This window comes from Cupressus sempervirens, chromosome 1 (genome assembly GCF_028749045.1).
Source record: "Cupressus sempervirens isolate cs-2001-9-10 chromosome 1, ASM2874904v1, whole genome shotgun sequence".
NCBI classification, from domain to species: Eukaryota; Viridiplantae; Streptophyta; class Pinopsida; order Cupressales; family Cupressaceae; genus Cupressus; species Cupressus sempervirens.
In genome coordinates, this window is record NC_143118.1 from 706,836,103 (window position 1) to 706,861,271 (window position 25,169).

At 32.8% G+C, this 25,169-nt stretch overlaps 3 non-coding genes and 1 pseudogene across 3 annotated transcripts; 1 reads left to right on the top strand and 3 right to left on the bottom strand.

The window, feature by feature from the left end:
- LOC149579905 (uncharacterized) overlaps positions 1-19,325 on the bottom strand; it is a 30,135-nt pseudogene extending 10,810 nt beyond the window's left edge.
- Positions 19,326-19,875: 550 nt separating this feature from the next.
- On the bottom strand, positions 19,876-19,946 carry TRNAG-GCC (transfer RNA glycine (anticodon GCC)). Its single transcript has one exon. It is a non-coding gene; the product is annotated as a tRNA-Gly (tRNA).
- Positions 19,947-20,019: 73 nt separating this feature from the next.
- Positions 20,020-20,092, bottom strand: TRNAA-UGC (transfer RNA alanine (anticodon UGC)). The gene has a single exon. It is a non-coding gene; the product is annotated as a tRNA-Ala (tRNA).
- A 288-nt stretch (positions 20,093-20,380) lies between these two features.
- Positions 20,381-20,483, top strand: LOC149579908 (U6 spliceosomal RNA). Its single transcript, XR_016358218.1, has one exon. It is a non-coding gene; the product is annotated as a U6 spliceosomal RNA (small nuclear RNA).
- Positions 20,484-25,169: the final 4,686 nt, after the last annotated feature.

Below are 25,169 nucleotides of genomic sequence, written 5' to 3' on the forward strand. Positions count from 1 at the left end.
GAGCATATTGTTGGTAAGGTCAAAGGGATAGAAATTGACAATGTTGATGTTGTTATTGCATTGTTGAAAGGGCATGATGGTAAGCTTCCCAACGATTCCCTAGACACCCTAAATCTTCTAGCATTGAGACATCTCGGTACGTCAAGCTCACCAATCCCGCCTTGTTGGTAGCAAATATGTTGCAGTAATGATCCACAAATTCCTTATCCATTGTGTTAAGATCCATTATCCCTTGTTGTTCTTTTCTCTTACCTCATGCACCCTTCTGACATTCTCAATAAAGAAAAATCCCAAATAATAATAAGCCCTTCTCTTCAAAATAGGCTTTCAAAAAGAAAACCTAAAATTAACCAAAGGAAAAATGATCAAAATTTCTCCAACCAACTTTTTTAAGTCAAAAATTAATTGTTTGAATTCCCTCCAAACGAAAATGAAAACTCTCCTCATATTCTATAAAAACTATCATTTACATGTTATTAAATATATTTTTAATTAGTAATAAGTTAACATTATTTTTTACCATTTTAACTATTAGATATAAATTAATAATTTATTATTATTATGAATGTTGGAATAAATAATTGAGAATCCTAAAGAGTAACATAAATAGAAGAGAAAGCGAATAGTGGCATGTTGTGATGGTTAAGTTGTTGAGTTATTATCATTGCCATCAAGCTTCAAATCTAATGGGGATGAGGTCCCCCATTTGTGGCCTTACTGGTTCATAGCTCCAGGTCAAAGTGTTTACCCCTCTTTCAAAAAAATAACATAAATAGAAGAGAAGTACTTTGTAAAGGACTAAGGTCCCGAGAAAGACTAGAGCTTTTCTTCTTTGTTCTTTCCTATCAGTGCCCATTTGAACAGAGATATTTGTAATTTTATCTTTATTAATATAGTATATAAGGCTTCAGTCATTTATTGATTTTAAAAAAAAACATAAATAGAAGAGAACTAAATTAAGAAAAAAATTGATTAATTTGCCCATTTATTGATATGCCTCTTAGAGGAAATTTAAATCAGTTTGCAATATTGACTGAGGAACCCAAAATGGTGAATAAAATCTCCAAAACCACTTAACAAAGAACATTTTATCTGGGAAGACACAAAGTAAAATCATGATTAGTATGAGAAAGAGACAGTGAAAGGGCCATGAATGAGTTATGGAAAATAAAAATAACCTAATCCATAATAAATAAGCCTTTTGGAAAGTAAAGAGAGAAAGTAAAAATCACTAATTATTGGTGATTAATTATCTACTCCCTTATTTAGTCATTTATCTAGTAATTTGTTTAGTCACTTATGTTTAGGTGACTGATTATTAGTGACTAATTATCCAATCACTTATTTAGTCATTTATTTGGTAGTTTATTTAATCATTTCTATTTGGTTGATCTTGTGATTTTTATCAAGTGACCAAATTAGTCACAAATTTAGTCACTTATAACTATACATTACAAAGAAGTAGTGAAATATGATCACTTTTAGTCATGTGACTAAAAAAATTAGTGTAACTAAAAGTTTTAGTCACAGAGTCACATATCTGCCAATATGCTAGTTCCTAAAGCTTTGTATAAAATATGATGAACATGGGGAGACTTTCAAAAAAAAAATCAAATTCACATAATGATGTCTCCTCTGTCAGAAATTATCATTAGAAAATGACCCCAAATGTATTAGTGAATCCCTTGTAATTTTGGCACATATATTTTATTCATTGTGTGTCTTCTTTGGGTACATCTTTTTCAAACTTCATCTTTCTACCATTCTCAACATCTAGCTCTTCATCATAATCCTTTTAATTTGTAACAAACTTGTATTTTTCTCTCCTAACATTGTTACAGTCAAATAAGATCTTTAGGGTTATCAAGCCATGGGGAGGTTTATTTCCTTTTAGCTAAATGACCTTATCTCCATAGGTTTCCTCTATTTTAGGTTGTAAGTGATCAACAAATTCTCCAACTTGTTGGATAAATGGATCAATTTGGTCATCATTTTCAAATACTTGTCAGTGATTTTCATTGTCTTGTATAGAAGGTCTTACTATCACATTGACAAGGTGTTTTCTTGTAAACACATTAGTAACAAGTTCAAAATAAGAATCAATTGTGGCTAATTGGTTAATTTTGTTGTTCTTCTCCTTGGGATGACTCTAATATTGAAAACATCAAAACTTTTAATCAGAACCCATACTTTATGGTGGTAAGATCTCATCTAGTATTTTTATCCATAAAAGTGTTGTGAATTTTCTTTACTTTTAATTTGGAGTTTATGAATACTTCTAGGTATTTGATTCCCATTCTTTTGACCAAATCTAGTCCTCAAACTATTCCTTCATACTCTAATTTTTTATTTGTTGAGTTGAATTAAAAGTGGAAAGCCTTCTTCACTCCTTGAAGTCAACTGGATATTAGCACCTAAACCCATCCAACATTTAGATCCTTCAAAATACATTATCCAAAGTTCATAATCTCAGAGATAATTGTCCTTCTTTTCTTTCTCATTTGTGACTCTTGACATTTGATGATCTTTATTAAACATTGCAAAGGTTCCCAATTTTGTAGCATGAAACTTTTTGAAAGCATCATCATCAAAGGATTTATTCAAAAAAGACATATTCTTCCTTGGTTCTATTCATAATGGCTTCCTCATCATCCAACATTTGATGAAATGTATTTCTCCTTATAAATGGATGTGTGGGAAGATTTGAACTTGAGAATAGGTTCATCAACTACATGGTTATCATGCATAGGTTTTGATAGTACTTTAAATTTAGCTCCATGTTTGGTTCTTAGTATCAAGTTGAACTATTCAAGAGACATGTAAACTCCTATTTTGGTAGTAAAATATCTTAAAAGGAAGATGCCAAAAATAAGAGGATGTTAATGACTATGAGTTCTTATGGGACTATAATATTGGGGAAGAAAAAAATGTGAAGGGAAGTTCCTCAATCAACCTTATGGGCTAGAATTTTTTCCCATCTAATTGCATGAATCACTTATTGGAAGGCTCAAATTTAATGTGGAGGGCCTCTCTGAATTGTTTATCAATAAAAGTGTTGCTATCCTTTGAATCTATCATTAAATTCTATAGAAAATTATCTTCTACTATTAAGATACGAAAGAAATGCATCAATTTTGACTTAGTTTTTTTCTTTCTCTTTTGTCAAGTTGCCAGAATTGACCAACATAGTTGACTGTTAGATTTGAAGAGCCTCTAGTCCTATGATAGGTGTCATTCCCTTTTAATTTTGTTTGTTTCATGATAGGCTCTACTATTTCTACTATATCAATTTTCAAGAGCTTCTTTTAATACCTTTTTTTTTCAGGAATCATAAGCATATCCTAAATGGATAGATTTATAGACTCCTTTTTAAGTTGTCCCACTATGTCTACCTTAGTCTTTACTAGTATTGTTAGATTTCTTGGCTTCCATGGAACAAACTCCACTTTTTTCTAAGCCAGTGTCATCTAGACTTCTTGAACAAAAAAATTTTTTTCTTCAAACCTCGAGTGTGCTAATGGTACATTTTTATTTGGTAGGACTAGCAGGGGCGCATCTTTATTAGACCTCTATTTTGGACAAGTGTTATAGTTGTAATGGACCTATGACATCTTTAAGGTAAATGCTTAATTTGTGAAGACCATATCACCTTCATCGGGTGTCCACAAGAAGGGAGCATGGTTAGGAGCTATTTATAATTTTTGCTCCAAGGACATCCCCTATGTTTGGGTTGTCATCATTGAATTATCCATAATAGGGGAAGAACAATCATAATAATTGTCAACATCAAGAGTCATATTGTGGCTTCTTTATTTTACTATTTGTTTTTTAAGATTTCCTCTTGGAAAATCTTGAGGCATAGAGGCAGCATTGCATGAAAACTACTATGCACTCACTTTGTCTACAATGTTGTTCTATGTGGCCACCAATTCTCTATTACAACTAGATGAAACTAACTTTAATGGTTCCATTAGCTAGGGAATGACAAACAACAACTTGGAATTCTAATTCTAGTTGTTGTTGTTCTAATTTGTATTCCCTTGATTGTTCTAATTCTATTCCTAATATTGATTTAGGTGATATGAGGGTCTCTCATTCTTCCTAATCTAAAAATTCTAATACTGGGGCTACTAGGGTATAGCAAGTTACCTTTTCAAGCTAGTAAAGTCATTTGACAGCATCCTTATCATATTTTTCATTTCTCTCATTTTGACCAATAGAGAAGGAGGGTCTATTTGTGGTGTTTTGGCATTTTGGTATACACACATAGACTATGGAGCAACAAGAAATCTATTAAAGGTCTCACTTTGGTTATCCTCTAGGGTCTTCAAGGAACAATAAGGGAATATTGGAAATGAAGCTCTTGTGGAAACTTGCCTACATTAATTACGTCATTCTTATCCCTGAAGGTTATTTCATAGGCATTGAGCAAGCTTACGCCCCCAATATTTGCATGGTTCGTGCTATGTATGATTTAAAATCTTTTAGGTAGAAAATAAAGGTCAAGGGTACAAAGGAATGTGCATGTATAAATTCTCTTCCATATTCTATGGAATCTTATATTAAAGCCCACCACAACTTCTTAGGGAGCTCTCTTGATATTAATAAGTTGGTAAAGTGGTGAGGAACAATCACCCTTCTCATAAAAATGATTATATAATAGGTTTCCCACGTCATAACACAAAGTTATATTATTTAAGGCAAGAGATCTATACTAATGAATCACTTTCCCTTTGAAATATGTCGTTGCTATCAACCTTTGGGCTACATTTTTCTTAGTACAATATTGTGAACTATGTAGGCATGGTCATGTGAACTATGAAAAAAATTAGGTAGATCCTTTGTAAAATTAGCGAGGATAGAATCCTAGTTTACATTGGCAACTACTGAGATAAGGGGGCTCCCACTATTATAGGTAAAAAGAATCACACAACCATAAGTGTAGTAGGGGGTGTTGGCAATGCACTTGATGAGGAGACCAATGTCTTAGATTAGGCTACTGAAACTAGGTGAGGGATCAATAATCTTGGATAATGATTAGATATAAATCTTTTAATGATAGGACTATGGCTCATATAATTCTTTTAATTTAGGTTGTGTGACAATTTTATCCCATTGGGTATGCCAGAAAAAGGAATTATTCTTCAATTTATATCTCAAGATGGTATGAGGACAAAGGGAAACATGGACCAAAATGCTAACACTCAAAGAAATATATGGTGTTGAGGAGTTGACTCTCCACAAACAAGAGGAGATGGAAAGAGAAGAATCGTGAAAATAAACCTAAGCTAGAGGTGATGAACAAAAATAATCTGATTACTAACTCATGATCTTTCTTGAACAAAAGATAGAACAATACAATCAAAATATAAATATTTCCCTATAAATTGGTATAGTATATTACAATCCCATCATATTCAAAATGAGAATGTAAAGACAAGATCCTAGACATGGATCTAAACATAAATATCATTTCATGGTTGCATCTATAAAAGATGAGTAAAAATAAAAGCATTCATAGACTTATATTCATTTACTTATAATAATATCATACACATGGAGCACTTTTACCCTTGAGTTACTTTAAGCTAAAAGAGTTAGATTTAAGCATGGTATATCAATGAAAACAATCTCAACACAAAAATGATAATATCATAAGATAATTTATATTTAAAATTGGCATAGATCACCAATACATTCAACATTAACTAAAACTAAAATCACTCAATAGAGCACAATCAAATCCTAATTAACATGAAAATAATTGAAGGTAAAGTTTACGTTTATAACATATTCAAAATTATACCAGAAGTAAATGCTCTTTTCGTCAAATTATCAATCTTAATATCCATTAAGATCCAACCCTTAGAAAGAAAGAAATATCCCCTCTTAAAGAAAATTTGTAACTAGAAAGACTCTTCCCCAAAACTGAAAGTATATGTTAATTAGACCACCACTTGGGAAAATCATTGCTAAAGGTTCATTGAAGGAGCTAGCAAAATATGTTGTCAAAAAATAATTTCAATCTATTTGATAATGTACATCCACTCCTCAAAGCACAAATGAACTCATCCAAAAAAGGGACAAGGATACATAGAAATACAATAATTTTTTTAGCTAGAGAAACTCTTGATACTTTCCTCAACATTTTGAAGGCATGACACATGTTCACACCATCAAAATTTGGTAACCAAAGAAAGAAAACATTTATGAAGGAAAGAACACTAACCCACAAAAGAAACCTTGACACACAATAGTGGGGTGGTTTGAATATAGAGATATAAAAGAGTCAAGCATACAAATTTCTAGGCGCACTTAATAGCTTGTTTGAAATATTTTCCAAAACAAAGAGTGCGCTAACTTTGGTGATGATGTCTAGCTCCATCTCACTAGGCATAAAAAAAATTGTCAATCCCTAAAATGCTCATCCATAAATAAAGGCAATTGGGAAGTTTCACAGGGGTGAGGTAGATTGTGCTCTAGAATTTCGTAAGCCAACTCTACATAACTAGGTGTTCAAGGGAAAAATAACCTCCTTAGTTAGAGGCTCAAACATTTCTTAACAAAATACATAAAGTCCACATATAACATGGAATGTAATAATCAAATCTTAGTCATGGGAAGCTTCTATAAGGGAAAAAATTAAGGCACGAGTCCCTTGTGATATGTATAATTCTTTGTGAAAAGGGCCACAATACAAAAAGATTGTCTCTGAATGAAATCCAAACAAGAGGCATTCAAGATTGTCTCTCTCTTTTAAACAAAAGTACCTCTTATAAGGGTTTGTTTGGAGAACAACCCCCAAAATCTATCCTCTTGAAACATAGACTATAAATTATATAATTCTTGCCTTCCTTTTAGAGGCATTGGGAAGAGTAAAACAACTACATGAACATAATTTTTTTTAGAACAAATAGAAGATAAAATCATCAGTACGAGTAAACTAGAACGAATGTAAAATGAATTAGCACAAAACACTATGATTAATAAAAGAAAAAAAGACTATATAAGTACAATCTTTTTATTTCATTAATAAAAAACATGCCAAAACTATAACATAGGCTCTATAATACAAATAATATAACATACCTCTCAAGCAAAATTCCTAGTATTCACTTATGAAAAGAAATCAAACTAATATAAATTTTAAAATCTCTTTTCCTAACAACTCTTGAATTCTCATCCTTATACAAAATCAACTCTCCCCTCTTTTATAATTACAAAGTGGCCCAATATTTTCAACATTATTTTCTTACAACTATTGCTATGTTATTATTTCAACATGATTAGTTTGCTATTTCTTCAATATGGGAACTAACTATGCCCTTTCTATTTATTGTGAACTTCCCTTTATAATGCATAAGTTATACTTAAAATATAATTGTAACACCCACGAAGAGAGTAAAACCTAAATTAGTCCAACTCCAGACAATGATATCTTTAGGGTAGACTAATAGTGTGATATTTGTAATGATTGATTTGATAGATATGAAAGCAATAAACCTTGGTAGGACACCCACAATTGCATGGGGTAGACGGATCAGTAATGGTCATAGAAAAATTTTCAATATTAACTTGGTACTTTGAATCCATGAAACCAAGAAGACATCCTATCCATATCTTTCTTTGAGACATTTTGACAAACTATTTTTCCACATTTCGCTTATTTTGAAATCACGACAATCGGTCAAATAATTTTTGGAGCCATTTCGTCAAACAGTTGGCATGCCTTGTTGAAGCCAAAGCATTTTTCATAAATGGTTTCTAGTGAACGAGGTAGAAATTTATATCAACCTAATAAAAAAAAACATAAAGCATCATAACAGGTCAATCCAGAAATGACCCTATAAAAGGCCAATCCAAAAATTACCCCACAAAAAGCTAATCTAGGAATGACCTCACAATCAAACATGACTAAATGAGGAATTTGAAAATGATGTCTAACACTAGAATGGAAAGCAACAAGAGAGAAAGGGTGGGCATAAATTTCTTGCACTAGGACATATGGTACTAGATTTTGCTCAAATTAAACTAGCAATCGCACCTTAGTGTGCAATGAGTACACCAAACAAGTATAGAAGGTGAACTGGGTATTTGTTTCATTGTTCATCTTTTTCTCACTTCCTTTCTAGATCTCCTTATTTTCCCATTGAACTATTTGATCATTTATATCTTTTTTTAATCCTTCCTCTTTGTCTCTCACTTTCTTTGTCTCTCAATCTTCCTTTCCTACCTCCATAACTAAGACACATCTCCATATTTCTTCTCATATGTCTCCCTCTATATTTATCTTGTTATGTCTCCATCATTTTCTATCCCTACGTAACTTTATTGTAAAAATATATTTCTTTCATATCAATTATTAATATTATTTTTACATATAACTTCTATATAATAATATAAAAAATTTAAAAATATTATATTAACTATAAACATTATATATATATATATATATATATATATATATATATATATATATATATACAAATTTAAAAAAGACTCCTTTTATCAAATTTCTATATATAAAAAACTTAACTTTTAATCATAACTCTAATTTTTTTGTTTTTTTAAGACCATTAATATATTTATACTATGTTAAAAAAAAAAAAAAAAAAGTTTTAGAGTTTTATTTTATATCTAGATTTCAACTTACTTAATGTAGAGTTTCTCTTTATTATTCTCCTAACTTATATTCACTTCCTAAACTAATTTTTAATATTTTAAGGCTAATAGTATATACAGCTGCACTGAAAATTTGATTTTGATTGAAGTGATGTAACATAAACATTATAAACTCAATGCAAAAATATTTTTTTTTTAAAGAAAGTTGAGTTGGCCGATTTGTAAATTTTAATTTTTCCAGTCCTAGGAGTCAATGTATGAATATTTGTTTAATTTTTTCAAAGTTATCCAACGATATCACAATGTTTATGTGTAAGGATGATTTGGGGCTAAATATGTGAATAGGGATAGACAAAGGCAAGGGTAATAAGTTAAGCTCTGCACAAGACAACATCATTTGCATATCTATACATACGTTAAGATACTCTCCTAAAATGAGAAGAAAAATACATGAGATGCATGGATATGCAAATTTTAGCTTGTCAATTCTAGTACTTGCATGTATTTTTACATGCAACACTGAGTTGATATGAAGTATAGTTTTTGCAACCTAAATTTTATTGAAACAAACATTAGTACAGTAAAAAAATTATATTACAAAATTCATTAAAAAAATTCATCCAACCAAATCAAATAAAAAATTACTACAATAATATACATTATAATTCACATATCAATACTATTTATATTTAAAAAAATTGAAACAAAGAAAAAGTTTATCCAAACCAATTGAATAAAAACTTAAAAACTAAATATAAATGGTTCTTATAATTTTTCAATAATTATCATGAGTTGGCAACATTCCTTCATGAGGAAGATTGAAACAAACATTCGAACAAAACTCTATACAACAAAAGTAGCTTATTCAACTCCTCACCAAGATGAGGATCACATCCACAATATTTATGACAAGAAGTTTTTGCAGCTTTAATCTTTCTTTCAAACTCCAACGTCGTCTAATCTAAAATTGAAAAGAGCTAATTACAACTCATAGTGCTAAACAAAATAGTGTCTATTAAGTACAGTCCATTATTCTACCAGAGCTTAACAACTACAAATAAAGCTCAAAGGAATAATATTAATCAATACTACTTTCTCCTGGCTAGATAATCTACCAACAACATAATTATTATACTAGTACATGAAATACCATCTCAAATTTGCATAATACCTTCATATGACCAAGATCTTGGAGCATTTATATACCTCCCTAATATTTCCTCTTTGGAAGCCACCTATAAGCAAGGCTAATAGATCCCCAAAATTGACCACATTGAAAATCTATTATAATGATCTGGAAAAATCATAATTCCCTTTCCAATAATGATATTCCCATAAATAAATTAAGTTTGAGAAGGATAAAAAAATAACCTTAGAGTTGAAATTTTAGGCACGCAAACTGCAAACTATGTTGCTCCATCCACCTACACCATTACTTTGTCCCTCCAAATCAATCAATGATTTCTAAAAAATGAATGTTAGTTTTAAGGATGACTACCAGACATGCAAAAATGCTTCTAAAAAATATAAACTAACAGCCAATTTTAGGATAATTAGAGACATGTAAAAATACTTAAATCAAAGTTTCTAAATAGGGGAAAATAGAAACAAATCTCAATAACAAATTACATTTTAATAAGTGAAGGGTAAAATAAAAAAAAGTTCTAATTTAATGTATTAAAATTGGAAACTCATAAGTGAGAGAAATAGAATAAAGAAAACATGACACTTTAATAAATATAGTTGAACGGTCACATGACACAGCTACTCTTATTATTAACCTTATGAAATATGCAAAGAAAAATAAAAATAATAGGTTATCAGAGAACAATTCATCATTTAACATAAAAACCTTGTTCAGTTATGCTAAGCTTTGCTTTTGATAATTTATTTGCAAGAACTTTTTGCCTAGACAAAATATTCTACAATCTCCTACAGCTTCTCAATTTTCAAGCCTCAAATTGATTAGCCCTAAAATTTCTTTCTCGGATCTTCTGATTCACCTTGTGAACATGCAAAATCTCAAGACTTTCTTCCATCAAAAGACTTATTTTTGTTCGCACCTTCCTTTATGTCCGCTCCACTTCAAAACAGCGCTAGCTTTCATAGTCAGAGCAGTCATTTGATGACGGAAGGTGGTCCTCCAACTTCTTTTCGAAAAATAAAATATAAATTTGATTGAGCTCTAGGATTCCCTCTACAGGAAAGGGGAACAAATAATCATCATCAAATGACATGGAATCCGCATCAAAGACAAAGGATCCTGGTCATGCTACAAGAACACCTTTCAAATCATAAATTTAGATGAAAAAAATGAAAAATTAGAAAGTTTCTACAATAAGATTACAGATTATCTTTTTGAAATTTCTAAAAAATGTTGCATATCTAAAAAAATCCAACGTAAAATCTAATAATCATTAGGGCTAACAATATTCCAGCAAAAAAAATGTAAAATTTAGGAGCAAAGCTCCCACATATAAGCCTATTAGCTTAAATATGTTATTGACCACTCATTAGCATAAATATGTGAAATTTATTTATGAGTATATAGGGATAGACAAAGGCTAAGGGACTAAGCAAAACTTTGTACAAGACAACATCATTTGCATATGTACACTTATATTAATATACTCTCCCAAAATGAGATAAAAAAATACATGATAATCTTGTCCACATGAGACTTTAAGATATGTTGTTTGATTAATGTCACTTGCTCTTTCTTTTAAATTAGAAATATTATATTTTATGTCATCTAATGGAATGGAAGCAAATCTTTGAAGTGTTATTTGATCAAATTCTCATCCCATTAAATATCTCACTCTATAGTCTTATGTTCATACAAAAATGTGCAACTGCTAGTATATTTATACTATGTTAAATAAAAGAATTGTCAAAAGAGTTGAGATTTCATTGATTTTTAATTAGTTTGTAGTTTTTGAAATTTTAAACAAATACATCATAATAGATGGGACACTACATTGTGGGAAAAATAGATTATTTTTCATTAAAAAAGTGATTTCATACATGTCTCAATTCTAATTCCAATGTGTAATCTTATTGAATTTGGGTAGGAAATTAATATATATTATTTTTATTATACATAAGTTATAGAATATAGGTCAGATATTATAATTAATAAAAAAAAATTATAAATAAATTTAATATTTTAAATTATTTAATATATCATTGAAATATAAAAATATATTATATTAAGGATGATATATAATGACAAACAATATAATATATATTTAATATAAAATACTAAAAATATGAATTTAAATTATAAAATTTAGTTTTAAATTATATGTAGAAGCAAATGATTATAAGTTGCAAATTTTGTATTTATAGAGTATTTTTTTATGTCTCCTTTTAAATGAACGATCATATCTCTCAAATTTGTGAGAATTCCTACTAATCGATTGAGATAATTGTAATCCCCTCTAGAATCCTTCGAATTATTTGCCAGATACATCAAATTGAAGCTTTAAAACTAACTATATGAATTTCTATTCAAATTTAAACTTAATTTGATAAAGAATCTGGGAATTTATGGCCAAATGTCATGAATTATTTGTTGCTTACCTATCTTGGAGCTCCTACCATGAGAGAACACAATGAGGTTTCCCAAAAATTACTTATTTATTCACAACACCTTCATAAGAGCACGTTGCAACCAATTCTCTACCATTATCTTACAACCAACCATGCCCTATCCTATCTGCATCATGAGAAAACCTAACAATCATCAAGCCCCTTGCTTATACGCAGCTCTCTGAATCACAGTAGGGTCAAGGAGCTCTTTTAGTAGACAATTGTCTCTCAAACCAATTTCCTAAAGAAATTTTAGTGCTTTCGATCTATTGTGCCTTAATCTCTCTTACAACAGTCTGAGCGACAGTATTCCAGAGAATCTCAGTTGCTCTCATGCCTGAACATGGTGGATCTGAAAAACAATAATTTATCTGGCATGACCCCTCATGAATCTCACATCTGTAAAGATATTCAATGTCTCCAAAAATGTAAAGCTTCAAGGACCATTCTTTATGGTAGGGTGGTTTCTTTCCTTCAATCCTGAATCCTGCACAAATGACACACTCCTGTCAAGGTTTCTTTGCAACTACCACAATCAAAACAATTATTCTTCTTCAAATCCAGCCAAGATCACTCGTTCAAACAACCTAAAGAACTAGGTAATCAGAGGATCATCGCCATAACTTCCCTTTTTTTGTGTCGTCGAAGAGACCAAGGATCGAACCTCACCAAAAGCATTGACACTAGTGCCCTAGATAGTACTTTCTTAATAATTTGTTCACCCCAGCTCAAGCCACTGAAAAATCCATCCCATCTACAGACACCAAATGTCATCCATTTCAATAGGAGAACTGATGGTTTTTATCACAGGTGATTTAATTGTGGAGTGGATCCTTCGTATCTTGAAAAAGATTATGTATGACATGGGATGGTAATGTCGTGGGGAAGAGTGCAGAAAGTAGACACACTTTAGGATGTGAACAGATGAAAACAATGACAAGCAATTCGATGGTTCACGACTACTCTATGGTCGTTCATTCCTCTTGTAGGTTTCTCACCATTGATTTACGAATTCAACTCACTCCTTTCCATATAAGGAAACACCTTCAATATAAAAACTAGCAATCCCACCTTAGTGTGCAATAGGTATGCCAAAAAGTTATGGGGAAGAAAAGAGAGGCATATGTTTTGTCTATCCTATTTTTATGTCTATATTTGTTTTATGTATATGCTATCTTTATTCTATTACACATAATGTATATTATCAAATATACATATATATTTAATATTGATACATAATTATTAATTTAATAATAATTTTAAAATATATTGATAATTTCTAATACGTGAAATTAAATTGTCATATATAACTTATTTTGGTAATTTAATTTTAGTGGATGTCCTCAACCAATTAAATTCTAACTCTTTCCTTCTTTACTTTCTATTTCCTATTAGCTTTAATTTTCTACATAAATATTTCCTTCTTTACTGTTTGGTTTTCTATTAACTTTCATTTTCTACATAATTATTTCCTTCTTACTCTTTTTTTGTTTGGTTTTATATGAACTCTTATTTATGTACATAAAATTGCCAAATAATACAAATAACAAGTTAACATAAATTGTAATAAAACAAAAATCTAAAAATAAATAACGAATAAAGATATTAAAGTTATATTGGTTCATATTTACCATTTTTTATTTTTTCATATGATTTGACCATGTTTTTAATCCATTCTCTTTATTTTATTTTTTTTCCAACAAATAATAGTCACGTATTATGTGTGTTAGAAGTGGTCAAAACTGTGAGTTTCATAAATTGCATGCAAAATACCAAAAAAAAAAAAAACAAAACATATATTCCTCTACTTTCCTCTAGAATTTCAATTAAAATTAAGTGCCATAAAGCCATGACATTGATTTAATCTATTATAGACCTAATAATTTTATTTCTATTTATTATTTGTCACATTAATAAGTCAACAGAAACTATATCCAAATCATCATATATCGTCATGACAAAAATGTTGGAGACATCATCTAGTCTTGTATATGATTTTGGAGTAGTCTATGTCTTAAATTCATTACGAGAATGTTGGAGACATCATCTAGCCTTGTGTATGATTTTGGACTTGAGTAGTGGACTATTGGTAGCCTACTTCATTGTCGCAAAAGTGTTTATAACCACTAATATGCATTGTACTAAATCCATCTAATTTTATGAATCTAACAATGGTCTACTTTGTGAAATACTCGAAAAAATAATAGAATGTAACTTTCTACAAACTAAAGTTCCTTGCCCCTTCATTGTTACTATGGGTAGGCGTGACATAGTGCACATTATTATAATGCAAGACAATTTTTGAATTGCTTTATTTAGCATCAAGAAGGATATTATCAAGAAAAAATATTTGTATCTTTTACAACAATTTCTCTTGCAAAAATCTTGAGTTAAATTTTATAGTTGTGTACCAATAAACACATACTTGAAGTTTGTAACAACTTTGATTTTTGTTCTTAATGTAGGTACGCTCTGATACCACTTGATGAAGAGCCACACCACCCTACCAACTCACAACCAAGAATGCAACAATATGGAGACCAAGGGAAATAAAATCTTCACAAACAATTTTTATTATACTTGGAAATCCTTACAACACCCACAAGATGATATCATAGATATGACTTCTTCAACATAAGAGAAATCCTAAATAAGAGTCTTCACACCAAGAGCTTCACTAAGAACTTCTACTTGAAGAGCTACACCTTTAGAGCTTTCACACCTTGAAGTCTTCATGTCTTCTAGCTTCTACTTCTCGAGCTTCTACTCCTCGAGCTTCCACTTCTCAAGCTACTCCTTGAGCTTCTACTCCTCAAGCTTCCCCTTGAGCTTTCACTTCTCAAGCTTCTCCTTGAGCTTGATTAGAAATGCTCATATGCCTTGCTTAAATAGGCACTTACCACCCAATGCATGACTTATCCATAAGCTTGTAGAATTCCTCCACAACCTTCTACAACTTCCACAACCTTCTACATTATCCACAACTTTCTACAATATTCATAACTTTCTAGAATTCTACCCACACACCTCGATAAATGGAATGACAACCATTTATTTTTATTTTTTTTTCTATTATGCCACCTATGCACCTCGAAAATAGAAATCTCCTTTTCCTTTTTTTTCTCCTTTTTTTTAAAAAATTATTTTTCCTCTAATTTTCGTCACTTTCTCTCTCCTCCATAATTTTTTTTTTTTTTGCCCAACTTTTTTTTTTTTTTTTCAATAATTTTTCCTTGAAAGATGCTCTTGCATCAGACTCCCCCGGTAGATAGAAAAGTGTGTCCCACACTTTGACACCAAAAAGAAAGATCTACAGCCATCTTCATCTTCACCAAAGGTTTCCACCTCAAAGGGGATAAGAAAACCACCATGCAAATCTTCCACATTTGCATTACTCTATCAAACACTAGAATCTCAACCATCCAATCAACATGCTCATTCCCAGGAACAAATTGAACATAATGCTTAATCAACAAAACTTTATTCTCATCAGCAACTAGTGAATCCACACCAACAGCAACAAACTCCATATCAGTAACAACAAACTCCATATCAACACCAACATGTAGATCTCCATCAATACATGCCAAACTCTCAACACCAGCAACCTCATTGCTCACAACAAGATGCTCTGCAATACATAACTCACCTCCAACAATTGGATCATTCACGACTGAGTGCTCCACAATATCCATGTTAGAATCAACCAAATGACCATGAAAACCAACCTCCGTCCCAACATCAAAAATGTTAGGAATATCTTCATCAACAACCTCTTGTTGCTCTACAGGTTTTGCATCAAACTCCACAAACTGATCAGCAAAACCAACCTCTTCCACCTCAACCTTGTGATGCCATCTTCTCTCACGAACCTCCTTAACTTGATCAGCCAATCTATCATCCAACCAAGAAAACATCTTAGAAAAATTTCTCTCCACTATATCATGAATTTTTGCAATCATCTTAGGGTCCAATCCTCTTGGAGGCATCTTCCAAAAATTTAGCAAACCCTAAGCAAAATAAATCCACCAATCTAAAAGATCAATCAACCACAAGATCAACCTTCTTTGCAAATCCTGGTGTAAGTGCCTCACATTCGACGATCTGTCCACACACTCAGGAACTCTCACTCTGATACCACTAATGTAGGTACGCTCTGATACCACTTGATGAAGAGCCACACCACCCTACCAACTCACAACCAAGAATGCAACAATATGGAGACCAAGAGAAATAAAATCTTCACAAACAATTTTTATTATACTTGGAAATCCTTACAACACCCACAAGATGATATCATAGATATGACTTCTTCAACATAAGAGAAATCCTAAATAAGAGTCTTCACACCAAGAGCTTCACTAAGAACTTCTACTTGAAGAGCTACACCTTTAGAGCTTTCACACCTTGAAGTCTTCACACCTTCTAGCTTCTACTTCTCGAGCTTCTACTCCTCGAGCTTCCACTTCTCAAGCTACTCCTTGAGCTTCTACTCCTTAAGCTTCCCCTTGAGCTTTCACTTCTCAAGCTTCTCCTTGAGCTTGATTAGAAATGCTCATATGCCTTGCTTAAATAGGCACTTACCACCCAATGCATGACTTATCCATAAGCTTCTAGAATTCCTCCACAACCTTCTACAACTTCCACAACCTTCTACATTATCCACAACTTTCTACAATATTCATAACTTTCTAGAATTCTACCCACACACCTCGATAAATGGAATAACAACCATTTTTTTTTTTTTTTTTTCTATTACGCCACCTATGCACCTCGAAAATAGAAATCTCCTTTTCCTTTTTTTTCTCCTTTTTATTTTTTTAATTATTTTTCCTCTAATTTTCGTCACTTTCTCTCTCCTCCACAATTTTATTATTTTTTTTTCTACTTTTTTTTTTTTTTCAATAATTTTCCCTTGAAAGATGCTCCTGCATCAGTTCTAATGGGTATGTTTAACAAATGAGATACAAACATACAAGTTTGCATATATATCTCATATCCTACATGAAAAATGTGTACAATTTTATGGCCTTTAATCCAACTACACCGAAGAATCTTTTTAATTCCTCTACCTTTCGTAAATCCCCCTACCACTTGAAACTCACCTGACTTTGCCCATTTCTACATAGATATTAGAGAGAAGAACATTGGTTTTATACATTCAATTTGCATGTTTTGGAAAGTTTCTAAAGCTTTTTAGCAAGTCCACTTTGTAAATTCCCTACAATTATGGTATTCCATGAAACTATAGTTCTCTAAGCATTATTTTCAAATAGGTCGTTGGCTTTTTCTACACTACTCCATTTTGCATATATGTGTAATAAGGCAGTTGCAACAACATATGATGAAATTCTAATCTCATTTATGTTTCCATAAATATATTTCCTTGTTTCAAGGATCCTAGTTTGGTTGCAAACCTACCAATTGCATTTTCTTAAATGTTTCAAGAGCCTCTTGAAGAAATCCACTTTGTGTATATCTACAATTATTGCTTCCATGAGACCCTATTTCTTTGAGACATTTTTATCAAACAATTCATGTGCTTTGTCAAAATTTTCATATAAGCATACATATCAACCACAGTAGTTTAAACTACATTTATATAAGCATACATATCGACGATGGTAGTTTGAACTACATTCATATAAGCATACATATCAACCATGGTAGTTTGAACGACAACATTTGACAAAAAAATTATGCTCAATTACGCTTTCATAGATATTATTGCCCTATTAATTCCAATTATGAAATTTTATAGGGAATCATCTCTCTTGATCCTTGGGTTGGAGATGGGGTCTTTTGTGGATATTAAAAACTTCGGCACCTAGTTAATTAAGGCTATAAATTTGGAATTATGGTTCCACGCCTTGTATGCCTAGATGGAGATATATCTATCAAAAAGGGATATTCTCAAAATCAACTTTATTAGCTTTTATTTAATAAACATGAATTAACTTGGAAATACATCAGGAAAATAAAATTGGAGAACTCAGGTATTCTTGAAGAAAGTAGAGATCATCTCTAACTCAGCTAGACTTTCTTGAAGAAAGTAGAGTTTGCCTCCTTATAGACTATTTTTTCAATAGAAAATGGAGTTCTTTCAAGAAATTCATAGTTCAAATAAATATTTGATTAGAACCTTGTTCCCTTAAAGAAACTCATCGATAATTATGGATCAATGAGTTTACTTAATAAAATACATAGTTGTCAACGGGCCCTTGGTCTACTGGTGAAGTTGAATGGCTCACAAAGAGCCCACTAGGGATCAAGTCTTGCTGAGTGCAAGGTCCAAAGACATCAAAAAGGGATGAGGCCGAGATCATGCCCTAGGCGAATTTGGCAGCGTGGATGCTCCTTAGTCCTTGGCTCTTAGCCAAAGAGGTTTCAGGGATACGTGGGCCCATATCGGGTACCTAAAACATCTTTGTGGATGACCTCCATAAAAAAAAAAAAAAAATACATAGTTGAATCTTAATATCTAGATACCACAATTAAAAGTGAGAGCAATGGTCGTGCATAAAAGGTACTCATACTTGCATGACTGATGTGGCATTACATCATTGGTTAATATTTATAGCTAAGGGTACATTTTATTCAACTTTTGGTAGCCATCATTGTACTAACAACTTTATAGTCACAAGTATTGGTACAATGTTGTCAAAAAAATTGGGTATTAAGTCAATAAGTGTAGGTAGCAAGTCAACAGCTCCTATCACACTATTAAAACGCGTTCTAATTACTCATCCTCTCCCTTACTATTGCTAAACCCCTGTAAATCAGTTTCCAAATGCTTTGAAATGACCTCCAAATCATGAGTGACAGACAAAGCAGACGAATTGGAGATACCTTTCCACCTCATATTGTTTCTAACTAGGCTTTTAAGCCTCACAAACATCAAGTGTCAAAACACTGGACACTGTTGCCGTTAGCAAATTGTTTTAAAGCCCCTTCGTATATGAGCTTGCCGGTCACCTCGAATGAATGGAAAGCGCCCCAGAGAAGTCACCTGCAAATTTGCTTGTATCCATGGTCACCCAGCACCGAAGTCCTCCTCCGCAAGTTACCCAGGATCGAACCCTCCTGGCAATGGAAAAGACTGAAATCTCCATGTCCTTGTTGTCACCTTCAACATTTGAGGCTATAATCAGCAGTCAGTAATCGAATGTGAGCTAAGAGGATGAAAACAAGGGAGGATCTTTCACCCCAATTGATGACAGTCGTCGAGCAGGAGTCGACTCACAACATTGGACGGTTTGATGAGCGACTGAATGAGAAAGTTAGAGTCGGCTCATTCCATTCTAATAAGGAAAAATATATTTTGTAAGAAAACTTTCGTCTCCAACACTCGATCAATGACATTAAATGTGACTATGGCGAGAAGGCTATTAGAAGTACACAAGGAAACGGTATATTACTCGGCACGCATCCGTTCAATGACATGACATACGAAGCACTATTACAGCAAGGCATGCGCTTTTGTCAATGCTCGTTCACGTCTATTCTATATGTTGAAGCGCTCAAAAAACCCGATGTTTTCAATGGTCGTCTAAGAATCTCTAAACCGTCGATCTCCATAATCAGCTCGTCCACTTCGTATAGGGAATGCCTTCGGCATAATTAATTGACAGTAACGGCAATGTTTTTTGAGCCAAAGAAAGCTGCACCAGCCGGGAATCGAACCCGGGTCTGTACCGTGGCAGGGTACTATTCTACCACTAGACCACTGGTGCGAGGTTGAAAAAATATAGACAGAAAATTATCATACCAAAGGAGAAAGCCGAAGAGTAACTTAAAATGTGCAAATGGAAATGCGGGGTATCGAACCCCGTACCTCTCGCATGCAAAGCGAGCGCTCTACCATGTGAGCTACATCCCCAATTTGAGGTTTCTTTACAGGAAGTATACTGTTTCTTGTTCATGTTCATAATGGCCTCTACAGCTCAGTCTTGTAACGGGGATTCGTTTGCTAAGTGCTTGATGGGCTCTGTTGAAGTGTCTTTCTGTTTCTTTTCCTTTTGCTTTGAGTTGGCGTTACCAATAACATTTCTCGCCTTCACCAGTCCCGAGGTGATGAAAGGACGGACACGCGGGTCTTTGCTCCCACATCGAAGACGCATTAATAATATTTCCACTGCATATACCGTATTGCACGCATTATAGTAATGTCTCTTTGGAGACATCCGATAAAATTGGAACGATACAGAGAAGATTAGCATGGCCCCTGCGCAAGGATGACACGCATAAATCGAGAAATGGTCCAAATTTTTTTAAATACTCGCTCACCTTTCTATTATATTTGAGTCCATAGGCTTCTCTTATGGAGCGAATGCTGCAAAATCGATTACTTATTTGTCTCATGCCGAGTCAGCTGTCTCACGGCTTAATAAATATTTTTTAAATCAAAGGGCTCTTTGTTGCTTTTTCGCATTTATTGAAGAAGCCGAATGGAGAAATTACTCCAGTTCCATTACAAAGAATCAACTCCTTTCTTCCTGGGCCAAAATAATGCACCACAGCAATTCTTTACTCTTGGCAGGAAGACTTTAATTTCATTGTAGTTCTGTCACAGTGTTCGTGTTTGATCAAATGACTATCTTTACATCTGTATCTTAACTCCACTTACATGTCTATGTTAGTCCACACGTCCATTAGTTTTGTTCGGTGTCAAATCCTCTTACTCTCCTGTTAAACACATCTACTTTGTTGTCAATCTCCTTCGCAATCTTTTACATATGCACTTTTATCATTCAGTTGTATAAAAACGCTTCCAATTTTCAATACCATCAAGTTTAACAATTTTTCAATTATTTGTCGAATTGCAGCAGAGATCAAAAGCATTAACCTTCAAACAAAAAAGAGGTAAGCATTTTTTTCAGGTTAGTTTTTGTAAAATATTATGCATTTATTTTTGTTGGGACAATCTGTTCACTTATTTTCCAGTCACTATGATTCATGTTACTTACTCCATAATCTTGCATGTTCAATATATGTCTTAACAATTTTATGTTACATTAAACGCTTAAATGAGAAAACCACTATTTTGTAGGATAATATTAATTTTTTTTTTTGGAAATAGTAATATTTGCATCATTTATTCATCATATTATCGCCTACGGATCTAGTTTTATCGGTTGAGATAAAGATAGAAATCTACTTGTGGTATCTGGATCAAAAGGTATATTCTACCCCAACCCACAACCCTTCTTTCTAGGTTCTACTCGAATATGTGACCAGAGAAATGGAGATAAGAGAGTATCGATCATGTCAGATTATTTGATTGGCTTAAACAACAAACATTGAGCTTTTACTTGGTGTGTGTCGTTCAATCTGGAGCCCACCTCCATCTGCCTCTGTCTTCCTCGTTTGTCTGTTTGACAGCTTGCTCCATCACATTCAGTTTTATAAATTTATTTACTTTTGTTCTTATATTTATTTAGCATAGCATTTTATATTATATCTTTATTATAAAGTAATTTTTATATGTGATAACATTTTCAAATTAATAATATAAAATAAGTTATAAATTGAAATACAAATTAAATTGTTTGATTAACAATTCTTCTATCAAACACTATGCATGCTTCTAATGACAATTTACAATTATATTGTAAACTATTATTCAGGTTAAAAAAAACCTTTGTTGTTAAACACTTTTATCAAACATTATACATGCTTCCAATGGCAATTTACAATTATATTGTTAACTACTATTCAGCTTCAAAAATACCTTTGTTGTTAAGCACTTTTAGACCACCCTAGCCATTATTGTTTCATGTTCAAAAATCCTATATATCATAAGAAAATTATATTGAACCATTAGTGATCTATGCAATTGTGTACAATGATAATTTTCATAAAATACTCTATCGGCTTATCCGTTGAACCTCTTATAGGTACAAGTGTTAGTATACTAGCAATTGGATGTTTGTGTGCAATGGGTATGTCGAAGATATTTTGAAGATAAATAAAAAATAATTTTGATATATTTATGTATAAATTTGTGTAGTATTTGATAGTTTGAAATGAACTATACATCCACTTGGAAGGATCCAAACATGTCTTAAACCAAACTTCTAAACAAACAAGACCATTAGGCTCCTTGCTCTACTAGAAATACGTTCATATTTGAGATCTCTCTCTTCCCATCTCCTTCCATCTCTCTCACCATCCTAAACAAAAAAAATAAATCACCCACATTTCTTCAAAATATGTAGGTTTTTTTATATCTTATCCTTCTTTGGATTGTTATAAATAGCTTCCTAGAAAGCAATCTTTGTGATTCTGGATCACTTCATTACATAGACCATTGTAGAGTTATACAACCTTTGTATTACTTACTGTGAGCACAACTATGTTTTCTTTTGATTCAACCAACTTATCCATAAAACTCAAATGGCACATTACTTCTCACCCAAATTAGGTTGTGTTGGACAACCCTCCCTTATAGTTGTTACCTCAATATATGATTGAGGAACCCGAAAGACATGAGCTCCACACACACACAAGAGGGAGGGATGGATACATAGCGTGAGAAGAGAAGACAGACACAGTATTCATATCATAAACAAATATACATAAAAAAAATATAATAAGACAAATCAAAATAAATATTTAATTGAATCACGCACTTCCAACTAAAATCGCTTCACCCATAATTTCCATCCACGCTTTAAATTAAACAAACTCTCTAGAAATACTTAATATAAATTTTCCTTAAGATAAATTTAATTAAACCTCTACCACCAAATTAGAAAAACAAAAAAAAAAATATTTAGTAATGATCTTGAACATATACCTCACTTTCAATACAAACAAGGGCGAACTATCTTAAATTTAAAAATAAAATAATTATATTCAAATCTTAACCTAAAATTTTGAATATGTAATAAGAGTCATTTAATAAAATATACTATAAAAGTTCATGAGATTTTAGAAAAACATAAAATTTAAATTTAAATTAGATATTAGAAAAGTCAAAATGAACTTGTGACCCAAGAATGGTAGACAGATCGACCATAATGAGGGAATGGGCTACAAGGGCATCGACCTGAAGTTCTTTTCTAAACGTCATTGAACTGTAAGTCTTGTAGTTACCAGTTACCACGTTTCATATCGATATCAGATTTTTCAAGAGATATAATTTTGGCAGAATTTATGTAATTAACATTAATTCTAATTTGGTTATCACTGGGGTTATTTGTGCCATTGTTCTTCCTCGTGTTGAAACCAACTACTAGCATCTAATTGCTCCTAAAGTCCGCTGGTGGAGGAATTGAAGAGTCCTTTGCTGGTCACACACAAAACTGACAACTCCTGGGAGATGGGGGTATTTATGATACCCAGATACAGCCAGGTGATTGTAAATGCATGGGCTATTGGGAGGGGCCCTTGTGTTCTAAAGAATCCATCGTTATTTATACCCGAAAGATTTCTGGAAACAAAAATCACCTAGATCCAATGAGTGCTAAGTGTTCCATTTATTCTCATGAGAGATGGATTCATGTTGAATCACTACTCATGAAACATGGGTCATCGAGTTTGACTCAAAATCACACAGTTAAATCCTGATATTCACATCACAATTTGACTAGCTGTGGAAATCATCTCCTACTTATCAATTGATGAGCTTAAGGGGCTTTATAATGAATGGTTCATAAGGCACAACACTTGGTGAAGGTTTTGCAAATGGGGTTGCAAGCTTTGGGTTTAACTGTGGAAGAAACTCCGTAGTTAAGCGCACTCAGGCTGGAGTAGTACTGGGATGGGTGACCTCCCGGGAAGTCCCGGTGCTTCACCCCTGTGAGCATCACCTAGATCCAATGAGTGCTAAGTGTTCCATTTATTCTCATGAGAGATGGATTCATGTTGAATCACTACTCATGAAACATGGGTCATCGAGTTTGACTCAAAATCACACAGTTAAATCCTGATATTCACATCACAATTTGACTAGCTGTGGAAATCATCTCCTACTTATCAATTGATGAGCTTAAGGTGCTTTCTAATGAATGGTTCATAAGGCACAACACTTGGTGAAGGTTTTGCAAATGGGGTTGCAAGCTTTGGGTTTAACTGTGGAGGAAACTCCGTAGTTAAGCGCGCTCAGGCTGGAGTAGTACTGGGATGGGTGACCTCCCGGGAAGTCCCGATGCTTCACCCCTGTGAGCATCACCTAGATCCAATGAGTGCTAAGTGTTCCATTTATTCTCATGAGAGATGGATTCATGTTGAATCACTACTCATGAAACATGGGTCATCGAGTTTGACTCAAAATCACACAGTTAAATCCTAATATTCACATCACAATTTGACTAGCTGTGGAAATCATCTCCTACTTATCAATTGATGAGCTTAAGGGGCTTTCTAATGAATGGTTCATAAGGCACAACACTTGGTGAAGGTTTTGCAAATGGGGTTGCAAGCTTTGGGTTTAACTGTGGAAGAAACTCCGTAGTTAAGCGCGCTCAGGCTGGAGTAGTACTGGGATGGGTGACCTCCCGGAAAGTCCCGGTGCTTCACCCCTGTGAGCATCACCTAGATCCAATGAGTGCTAAGTGTTCCATTTATTCTCATGAGAGATGGATTCATGTTGAATCACTACTCATGAAACATGGGTCATCGAGTTTGACTCAAAATCACACAGTTAAATCCTGATATTCACATCACAAAAAAACAACATGATAAAATATGGAGGGAAAACCTTCGAGTTAATTCCATTCAGAGAGTGGTGAAGAATTTGTCCTGGGTTTCCTTTGGCGAGATGGATGATTCAATTCATTTTAACATCTTTGCTTGATTCATTTGAGTGGGTGCTTCAGGGTGGGATAAGTGTAAAGAGATGGACATGAATGATGAGAGTGGACTTTATTTGAAGAAGGTCGCACACCTGAATGTGATTTCAACGAACCTCCACTAATAATCAAGAACGTGACCATTGATGTAGATATTGTCCA